Below are 7,259 nucleotides of genomic sequence, written 5' to 3' on the forward strand. Positions count from 1 at the left end.
TAAATTCCATCACTAATTAGTTGATGAAAAATTATTTTCGTTACGTTAATTAGTGGCAGAAGTTACATTCCATGGCTAAAATAGCTACAGAATCATAAATTCTGTCGCTAATTAGCGGTGGAATTTATGATTCCATCTCTAATTATCACAAAAGAAACACAGTTCCTATTACGATAATTAGCGATAGAATTAAATTTTCTGTCGCTAATATTCAAAAAATTTCACGTCTTTTTCAACAAATTTGTAGTTACCCTATTTATATTTTTCAATCCAGTATAAGTCATCACAAAATCAATACAAACCTTGTTTACGTTCCATTACACTATACACAAACCTTCACAATCTCTACACAAACAACTAATCCAATCAACTATGCATTCACAAACTCATTACAATCAATACACAAACAATTAAATCAACGATACATTAACAAACAAATTGTGATACAAAGATTCATAAATATTCACAATCAACTATCTAAATCTATATAAACTATCACAAATATCCACAATAAACTATCCAAATCCAATATCAATACATAAATTAAAAGACATATAAACTATGTTCATAATCTACTACAAAGATATCCAAATACAATCCTATGAGCTAGTACTATCAAATCCTGTAGAAAGTAAAATACAATAGATTATTATCAGAATCATATGAGGTAAATTGATTCAAAAATTAACAATGAGAACAATACACTAACAATATGAATGTATAACTAATTTTAACATATAAAAAAGAGGTACCTGATTAATATTTTGGATATCTGATGATGGCAATATATAGAATATATCAATAGCGATGAATTGTTCCTGAGAAAATATAATAGAATTAAAGATGAGCAGATTATAATATCAAAACTGAATAAATATACTTTGCATGTTTTGAGTGATAAAAAAAACTAAATTGTAGTTGAACATACCTCATAATGAGCTACTCAACAAGGTCATGTGGGTCTTAAGTCTCATGTGACTCAAAACGATGCTGTGATATGATAAATTGAGTAATGACTATTAACATTTTGGCCAAGATACCATCATCTCTCGCCTCTCGATTAGCCATCCTCTGCTTCACTATTATCAATCAATCCCTCAGTTCTTGATTTTCTTATCTTAACGATTGCACCTTAGTAGAAGAAAAACTAGGATAGCCCCTATAAGAGTCCTCAAACGATCATATGTCACTTTGACATGGGAGCTAAGGCCATAAAGGGAGGAGTTCTTTATTCTTCCACTAACAATATCATAATAAATGTCATTTATCACCTCGGTGGATAGAGCCTATGACTCCCCTCCCTCTACCGATGGCTGAGATGTATATGTCATTCTATTAATCATTTCCTCCTATGTGAAGAAAAATATATGATTAATATCTGGTACACAATTACAAAAGTTAATCATTATTAACGGTTATATTTAATAAAGTTAATATTCTTACATGTATAACCCGGGATCAAGGATAGACAAATATGTCATCCTTTTCTTGTGAGTCTTGTTAAATATCTCCCAACAAGTGGGATGTTTTTGTAGAGTACGTTCTTATATACACAAAAAAGTAGCATCAAATTTATATAAGTTTGATAATAAATTAAAATTTTCTTATATAAATTTAAATTAAACTCACTAATCGATGACATGCTCTACAATAGATAAGGATCTAAAAGTATGTTTCCTGGATCTAGTGCTTAGGCGAGTGGACTTCATATTTTTATTTGATTGAGCAATTGTAAAATTTGACTATCACCTTTCTGCAACCTAGATGGCAGTCCATATAGCTCAAATCTCTTCTGATACATGCATTGACCTCGTCCCCTTCCTTCTCAACTTGTATAGAAGGTCTCTGTATAATTTTTCACAATAAGCATTCCAAGTGTTTTTAAATTGAGCCTCCTGCCCTACTACCCAGGTATATTTTTCTACAATGATAAATTGACAAATTAGTATAAGTAGGATTGTTTCAATGCTAGAGGGGAGGGGGGGGGGGGGGGGGGAATAGCGCTCATGTCTTTTTCACTTTTTCGTAAAAAACTTGGAGTAATAAAAGCAGCGGGATGATAAAAAGATAATGCTAACACTTTTGGTTTTACTTGGTTCGGAGCTTGTTGCAACTCCTACTCCAAGGCCCATGATCGACGATCACTTTCGTTGGACAATCCACTAGAAATTCAATAAGTATAAAGAAAGTATAAAGAAATTATTACAATTTTGTGTAAAATAAATTATACCGACAATATGAAAATTTATGTAGAGCGTAGTTGTTAGAGTAGCGTCAAAAATCGGAGTATTGTGGTGAGCTTTTGAGTGTTGAGTTGCTTGAAGAGTTGGTTTGTAGCTATTAGTTGAACTCTGCTTATAAAGGATCATCCAAGCGTCTCTATGTCATTGAAGCTCCTAGACTAAAGCTGATCGATCCCGAGTTCGTCATGCCTTATCCTCATCCAAGCACCTCAATCCCTTTGAGGTGCCTGGATCATTATCATGGTGAACACCGAGTGGAGCTTCTCCTGGTCACCTCTATCGTATCCCAAGCACCTCAATCCCTTTGAGGTGCCTAGATCTGATATACACCGATTAACCAGAAGTTGCCACCTTACCCTACTTTGCGTGCCGAGGTGATTAAGGCACCTATATAGGCTTGAGGCATTAGGATCTATCCAAGCGCCTGGATCAGTGCTTCTAGGCATAATTAATTCTACACAACAAAGTTGGCATAGAAAAATACACATAATTACATAAATGCAAATTGAAAGTCTCAAACTGTCCAGTTCTAACTTTTAGGTTTTTCATGAAACCCTAGGTCAGACCAACGCCTATTGTTTCCTCAATGGGGAATGCACCCTTACATATTTCTCTCAGGAGGGATTACCTTTTGCTAAACACTTATTTGGACTTTTGCTCAACATTTGACTTTGACCTTCGAGACTTCCGCTAGACGTCTGATCCTCGACCTGCCTAGACTTTCGCCTAGTGTTCGCGACCCCTAGGACTTCTGTTCAATATCCTCAATCTGCCAAGTCTTCCACTTGGTGTTTGTGACCCCCAGGACTTTCGTCCGATATCCTCGATTTGCCAAGTCTTCCTCCTAATCCACCCGACCAGGACTCCGTACCCAATGCCTTAACTAGGACTTCATGCCCAATACCTTGACCGGGACTTCATTGCCTAGCCTCAACTAGGACTTGTCTGCACACTTAGATAAGCTTGTTAGATCACAATGAAATTTAACTTTGCACCCTTTGCCATTATCAAAACTAGGTTCAAGTAGCCGATACTTCTAGCACCAACAATCTTCTCCTTTTTGATTTATGAAAAACCTTGTTCAAAGTTAAGTAAAAACATAATACTTTAAGAAATCACTAAAGAATGTTTTTTAGAAAAGCTTTTGAAATTTTAAAGTAATGATTTTTTTAAAACTTTACTCCCCTTAATTTGACATTCTCCTCTAGAGATTTTGAAAGATAGCGCACTTAAAAAAAAAATCCATTTGCATACTTTAAAATATATTAACTAACTTAACTTACATACTTTGAAAAATACTAACTTAACTTTTAGTCTTTCTCTCCCCTTTGACATAAATAAAAATATATTTTGAAAGAGAGGATGTTTTTGCCAAATAATTTTGAAGTTTTGAAACACTTAGTTTAAAAAATTAACTTAGATTTTACAAAAATACTACCCACTTTTTTGATTTTGAAAATTAGAATTTTTATTATATTTTCAAGGAGAAAAATATTTTTAAAAAACTACTTAAGTAATTTTTGCAACGTACTAAGGTAGTTTGTGAAATTTACTTAAGAATAGGAGTAGATAAATAAGATTTAAAGATTAAATCTCATATTGACCAAGCATGCAAAAATCAAAGTAATTTTAATTGGAAAATATTTAAAATATTCATCTACTTTCTTTAAAAGAAATATCTAATATTTAGCTACTAATTGTCTACTAGAAGATAGTACTGTTCACTTGATTAGTAAGTCAAGTAAAATATCTAGCAAATTATTAACTTAGAAGGATTACTAGACTTGATCAATGTTAATTGGTATTTTTTTACCTATATTTTATGTTAATGCAATAATATAAACATCTGAAAATTCAGGCAATACCCTAAACATCTCGCACCATTTTTAGTGTGGAATACACAAACAAGGTGTTGGTGCAACGGGCCGGCAAGAGGGGAGGGGTGAATTGTCTAAAAAATAAGAAAAACCCTCCTCATTCTTTCAACTCTAAAAATGCAATAGTAAAATAATAAAATGATGGAAAATAGAGAAAAGACTCAAGAGATTGACTTGTTACAACTGTAACGACCCAAATTTCCTTGTTTTAAGTTCCAAAAGTTCTTAAAAATATTTGGAAATGTTTTAGAAATATTCTAGAGATTTTTAGAGTATCTTCACGCAATTTTTGGAGGTAATTTGGTATTTTTAAAGAAATTTTGACAAAAATGTCCAAGCCGAGGTTTGAACCAGAAACCTCGGGTTAAGCAGAGATTTGCTTAACCAACAGACTAGCCAAACTTTTCTTAATTAAACCTATATCGAAATATAGTTAAGTTATAATGAGAACCCAAAGTTAGACCTAGTTATAAAAGGATTAGGTTTTTCTTTCTCCCGAAAACCTATCTGTCCTTCTTCCCTTTCTTCCTCCCGCGACGGCGCTGTTCCCCTTCTTCGAGCGATTCTTCTCGGGCGAAAGCGCAGCCAAGGCTAGGGCTCCACCTCTCGGGCGACGGCAGTGAAGAAGCAAGGTCATCCCGTCGAGGAGGGCACGCGGACACAGAGGAAACGCCGAGGTTGGGAACTCATCCGAACCCTAGATCTCTCTCTCGGTTGTAAGTCCAAGCAAACCGCTGTAAGTACTACTCACCTGTGGTAGGAGTTGCTCCGAACTTAGGGTTTTCGTTTCCTTGCTTTCGGATTTTGCTGTGCCGAGTAGAATTATATGCTAGAGCTTTTCTTTCCATGCTCTGTTTATCTAGCCGAATTGCTAAGGTTAGGTTTGCTATGCCGAATTGCTGTGCTAGGGTTTTCCTTTCCATTCCATTTGTATGAATTGCCTGTTAGTGATGTTAGATTCTTTATGCTGGAAAGTTCCATGATGAAACCGTAGTTTCAATTTGTGGTTAGTTTCCTTTATAGCAGAATTCGTTCCTGATTATATGAATCCATAGCCTGCTATTGCTCAAAACATGTTTCAGTTGTATGTAAGTTTAGTTAAACCAAAGCATGCAGTGTTTTCCACTGAACATGAAAAAAAAACTTTCATTTTAGCATCTCAGATTTTAGACCTTTACTTGCTATTTTAACAAGTACGAACAACCCTATTTTTCCAGCACTACAATTCTGAATTCTTTGCTTATTTTGGTTAACATGAACAGCCATATTATAAGGATTCGGGATTTGTTGGTTCTGCTACATTATCTAGCATCCCAGTATTTAGTTCCTTGCAGTTTTGTAATCTTCCTGCACTACCGTAAGCATGAATAGCATTTTCCTTGCTACTCAAAGGACAAGAACAACCCTTTATTTAGTTAGAATGAGTTTAGCATTTTCCTTGCTACTAAAAAAGGCAAGAACAACCTTTATTTAAAGTATGTAGTGTTAGTTTCTTGGTTTTCTTGAACATGAATAACTATTAAGCTTATCTTGTAGTTTGATTGGCTTTGCTTTATTTTTATAGCATGCTCAGTTAGTTGCAATTCTCTACTTGTTAGATATACTTACAGTGTTCTAGTAAGCTCTATTAGGGGATTATGAGAAGTTATGAGTAGAGAAAAGACCAAGGTCTAGTTAGAAAAGATAACAAGTAATTTAAAGTAAGAGGCTAGTACCCGACTTCCAAGGTTGTCGTTAAACAAATCCAGGTGACCAATTCCAAGGTCTTGGCCCTGGTAAGACCAAGGTCTTTACCCTCATAGGACTGGAGGCTCGCTACCTCAGTCTCTATTAGAGAGCGCGCATTTGGTACTAAGCCTGGGCCCAAGAAATAGAAGAAGAAAGTTAAATATTAATTTCAAGTATAAGGCTATAAGTAAATGAGACAAGTATCACCTATGTTTAGAACCAACACAGTTTAGCTCTTTTAATTCTAAGCATACCGTATTAGTTTTCATTTGCTTTCCTTATGAGTTTATCGAGCATGATTAGCTTTATTTCCAGCATGCAGATTATTCTTGTATATCTTGAGTATGCAGATTATTTTAGTGCTTTGCTATTAGAGGAGCATGAGTAGTTTTTCTTTTTAGCATTTCAGTTTTAGCATCCTTTGTATCTTATGCACTTTCGAGTTCTTGTGAGATAGTTTAGTACTTACTAAGCATTTTCGCTTATAGATTTATTCTCCTCCTACTGCAGATAAAGGAAAAGCTAAAGTATAAGGAGGAAGGCGACAAGATGGTGGTGATGGTGTGTGATGTCGGATTCATGGAAGCCTTGGGACTTGCTAAGAAGTTATTTAGATCCTTTCCTTGTTAGTAGAGATATAGTTAATGAATTCCTTCTTGTGTTGCTGGATTTAGTTTACCTTGTGTTACATGAATTGTTGCTTTTTGATGTTGCTGATATAATCTCGGTGATGCTGGAATTTCTTATATAGATTTCTTCTTGAATGGTTTCTTCTAGTTATTGCTGGAAATGTAGATGGTACTGTTAGGATAGTTTACCTCTGTTTTACTGGAAATGTTTCTATTAGAATTCTGCTTTCCTCTGCCCTTGTAGGACATACACTTACCATAACTGGTGTCATGTGGCTTTAATTGCATGCTAAGATGAGTTCTGTTATTACAATTGCTGTAAGCTGGGATTTTTAATCATTCCTAGAACTTCCTCTAATACGTATGTCATGCATGCTAGTTCCGCTATTGGAATTAATTCTTTTACTGGAGAAGTCTTTGTTGAATTATAGCCTGTGTTTGTGATTGGATCTACCTCAGTTGCTCTAAATTCAGAAATTTATAAAAAACCATGGCATGTGATTATTCTTAGCATTTCATGATGAACTATAGCATGTGATTACAGTTAGAAAGGTTTAAACTGTACATTCTGTTGTTGCTTACCTTGAGAACCAAGTCAGTAAGAAAGATTTGCATCAGATCTGAAATTTCCTTTAGTAGCTGCTACCAGAGTGCATATTCTAAATTCTTTTCTGAAATTTTAAGAACTTATGTTGTTAGCATAAGTAAAACCAGTTAAGTAGATGTTATAGTTAAGTAACGGTCACCCTTTTAGAGAGTAGTAAGAAGGGTGGACGCTACAA

Source organism: Zingiber officinale, chromosome 1B (assembly GCF_018446385.1).
Source record: "Zingiber officinale cultivar Zhangliang chromosome 1B, Zo_v1.1, whole genome shotgun sequence".
Classification (NCBI taxonomy): Eukaryota; Viridiplantae; Streptophyta; class Magnoliopsida; order Zingiberales; family Zingiberaceae; genus Zingiber; species Zingiber officinale.